This window comes from Monodon monoceros, unplaced genomic scaffold (assembly GCF_005190385.1).
Source record: "Monodon monoceros isolate NGI ecotype Baffin Bay Population unplaced genomic scaffold, NGI_Narwhal_1 Super_Scaffold_18, whole genome shotgun sequence".
NCBI classification, from domain to species: Eukaryota; Metazoa; Chordata; class Mammalia; order Artiodactyla; family Monodontidae; genus Monodon; species Monodon monoceros.
In genome coordinates, this window is record NW_021703774.1 from 38,113,858 (window position 1) to 38,118,353 (window position 4,496).

A 4,496-nucleotide genomic window follows, 5' to 3' on the forward strand; every position below is an offset into this window, starting at 1 on the left:
TGTGTGTGTGTGTGTGTGTGTGTGTGTGTGTGTGTGTGTGTGTGTGTATTGGCACCATTTTGAATGCAATAATTTTTAGTGGCACACTCAAAGAGATTAAAAGACTTAACACTTAAAAAGTCAGCAATCTTTAACCACCATCACTACTAAGTGTGAGGATATCTCACAGCATCTACAAAAGCACATCCTCTGTTCCCCCACTCCCTTGGCCTACCCTCAACACTGTCTGACTGTGGGAATAAAGCTGTGTTCCGCCCTGTGCAGGTTCTCTTTGATATTTGTAGGCCTAGGTTGCACGTGTTCAGTAACACAACATCTTTTTTTAAGTTTTTATTTTAAATTGGAGCATAGCCGATTAACATTGTTGTGATAGTTTCAGGTGCACAGCAAAGCGACTCAGCCATACATATACATGTATCCATTCTCCCCCAGACTCCCCTCCCATCCAGGCTGCCACATAACATTGAGCAGAGTTCCCTGTGCTATACAGTAGCTCCTTGTTGGGTAAACATACCATCTTTGTTGGGGCTGGCTTGACAGTACCATATACTATGCTTCTTACCTCTTACTTCCCACCTTCTGTTACCTACTCTGTATTCAATTCCAGGAGCTGCTCAGCTTAAAAGTTCTGAGATCTAGCACTATAATGTAGGAAACTCAGCTAGAACAAACTTTAATCTTACAAATTGGTCAAAATTGGTAACAACTTTGTAATAGATCCACAATACACCATTGTGCCTTAGCAAAGAGCCTCTGTATTTTCACATAACAGGCAAAGCCACTTTTCATTCAAAGGGACAGCTTTAAGTACCTGGGACCAGAGTTCCAATTAAACTGCCTCCGTCCCTCCCTGCAGAAATTGGGTTCTATCCGTCTAGAACTTCTACCAAGGGCAATACAGAGTATGAAATGAAAACTTCTAAAATTTTACACCAGTCTGTAGCCAGTGTCTCAGTGGTCCTCCTCTCCTATACCCTCAGTATTGCAGTTACCCCTCGATTATAACACATGGTTATGTCTGTATCATACAATAGATGGCAAGCTCCCTGAAACACAGATGAACTTTATCAATCTCTGTTCTCATAAATATAATTAAGCCATGGTGTAATTTGTGACTTCACAGAATGAGTTCATAATGATGAAGGTATAACGCTACAGAGAGAGCATGGAGATAGAGCTCTACAGATTGGCTGGGAAAAGATTCCAGGAGAGGACAGAAAAATCTCAAAGCACAGCAACAAAATTTATCAAATGAAGAGGAAGGCAATGTTACACACCAGAGGGGCAGATGGCATCATACAAAGACAGGAATTACATTGTTTTTCTTTTATTAAGACCATGAGATATAGATGACATATTTCAGAAAGCCAAGAACCCCTCAGACATAGGAGAGAGCTGCCTATGAGTCCTGGAAGTCCTGGGAGCCAGAATGGGCAAGCAGCAGTGCTTCCTCATCAGAAAACTAGTGGCATTATTAGGAGAAACTGAACCTGGAGATGATTTCACCTACCCGGCCACCATGAGTGAAATATCTAAAGGGCGGGGGGGAATATGCAGTATGGGAAATTTCAGCTTCTATAACCCAATGACTGACTTATTATTTATTATATGTAATTTCTGTTCACAAAATGTATTTTCTAATAGACATATAGGAAGTGTTGGGCAGGCCATATCCATTGGAAAGATCTATTCTGTATTATAGATATCTACTCCCCACCCTGTTCCCACCAAGTGCTGGGAAAAAGATGAGAATCGGCCTCAAGAAGAATCATAGTCCATGAATGTAATTGACTGCAGGGAAAATATGCACTAATGTGTGTGTGACACTCAACTGCGGCTAACCTAATAGGCATTTTTAAATGTTTGTCAAACTGGGTTATATCCTTCTAAATGCCCAAAGCTATTATCCTTCTTTCTCATTTCCTCTTATCAAAAGAGAACAGGATCTTTTACCTCATCCTTCTCCTGAAAAATAATGAAAAGCCATTTACAACAGTCTCATTTTATTATAACAAACATCTGTTTGGAGTCTAGTGTACACCAGACACTGGACTAGGTTCTAAGGAAGAAAAGATGGTTGTGAGTGGCACCTGCCCTCACAAAGCTCGGTAAACACTTAGTGAGCTCTTAGCTTCTTTATGATTTCTCTACTTTCAGCTACTTTCCTCTCTCAGTTGTGTCCTCCAAATCTTGCTGTCCTTGTCCACAAACTACATTTCAGCTTGATCTCTTCACTAAAGACTTTCCTGCGTTCTCTTCACTGAGGCTTGGCTCTCCCCTAAGGCCTTCGAGTCCCACAGACCCTACTCCTTTGGAAGATATTCATCTGCCATAGCCCATGTACCTAGAAGCCAGAAGTTGAGATGAGAATTCATCCAGTTCCTCACTACCATATCCAAACCACTATTCTTCTACATTCATATAAAATTTCTCCTTTGAAGTTCATGATCAATAAAAATAACTCTATTCCTCTTCACTTCTTTAAATATATTTAAGGAAAACTGTATTCCATTTTGAAAAGGTTGAGGTGCCTGAGAGACATTGCAGAGAAATATCAAGTAGGCAGTTGGCTGCACAGGTGCAGAGCCCAAGAGAAACATCTGGATGGAGCCAGAGATTGAAAATCACCAGGTTATAGCCTTCAAAAGAGAGTGAAAAGGAACAACCTAGAAGTGGGGAGAACTGGGAGAAGCCATTTCATAGAAGGTCAGAGGGCGAGGATCTTTAAATGGGAAGCGTAAAAAACACAATCATATGCTGTGTGCTATAAAACTGGAAAATGTCCACCAAATAGAATGGTTAGTTGGTCATTTGAGACCTTAGTAGAAACATTTTCAATGGAATAGTGGGGTTTGTCCACATTACGATGGGTTTAAAGAATAATTAGAAAGTTACAATCCAGATAGGGACTGAGCTAGTAAGTATTGCCTTTCTACCCCAAACATATAGAAATGCCAAATAAATTGTTTTTAAGCTTATCTTTAATATATAGCCAAGATCAAAAGCAAATAGGGAGAAATTTCAGAGGTCAAAAATAGGAAGGAATCCATAGAAGTTGGTGGGAATACAGGGGGTAGAACAGGGGAGTGTAACCCCAAAGAAATGCTCCTTAGCGTCTGCAGTTTTAGTATTTGTGTGATGATGTCAGCTGAGGACACAGGCCCCATTCATGGTGGGGAAACTGGAACTGAATCCCTGATGGACTCAGGAACCTGGAAAAATAGAACCTACCAGCCCAAGCTCTCAGCTGGTCCAGAACATGGGTGGAAACAGTTAACCTTCACAAATCAGAACCCCTTGACCAAGTTTTCCACATATGTGGGATAGAATTTTCCCAGCTACCCTCACAGTGTGGGAATTTTGTGCCAAGAAATTTATACAGAAATGTCACATGACCCTGTCAGAAACCAGTAAGAAACTGCCCTGATAGGAAAAACTTATACCAACCAGTACACTTTAAGGTCCAACTGATAAAAATTACCCCCAATAGTAAGCATACAGACATAATTACAAATTATACCAAAAATAATTCTACACCGTAAATTAGGTCAAATTAAAAATTGGAGAAGACGACAACTGAGGAACAATGCAGACTGGAGCAAGTTGAAAGAGACTTTAAGATGCGTATTTTAAATATTCAGAAAATAAGAAAGAAATGTAATCCTTAAGGTGAAAACAAGACACTATGACAAAAAATAAAAAACAGGCAGAGTTGGAAAAAAATAAAGAAAATTTAAAATATTCACAGAAATTTAAAAATCCCCTGGGTATTTTAAACAGTAGTCTAGATCCAACTAACTGAAAAGGAAATTACACAGAACGTAGCCTAGAGAAATAAATAGATGGGAAATGTAAATGATAAGTGGATGGAGTGAAAGGCTCAAACATAGGTCTGAAAAGAACTCCCTAAGGAATAAAAACATAGATAGGGAAGAAGCAACATTCAAAGGGATAATGAGAATAAATTTTCCAGAATTGAAGAAATCAAATATCTCACAATTAAAGAAATTCTCAAATTGAAAAGGCAGGATATATGAAAACAAACAACAAATTGGATTTGTTCAAGATGGCAGAGTAGAAGGACGTGCTCTCGCTCCCTCTTGTGAGAGCACCACAATCACAAGTAACTGCTGAACAATCATCAACAGGAAGACACTGGAACTCAACAAAAAAAGTTACCCCACATCCAAGGACAAAGGAGAAGCCACAATGAGACGGTAGGTGGGGCGCAATCACAATAAAATCAAATCCCATAACTGCTGGGTGTGTGACTCACAAACTGGAGAACACTTATATCACAGAAGTCCACCCACTGGAGTGAAGGTTCTGAGCCCCACGTCAGGCTTCCCAAACTGGGGGTCTGGCAATGGGAGGAGGAATTCCTACAGAATCAGACTTTGAAGGCTAGTGGGATTTGATTGCAGGACTTCGACAGGACTGGGGGAAACAAAGACTCCACTCTTGGAGGGCACACAAAGTAGCGTGCACATGGGGAG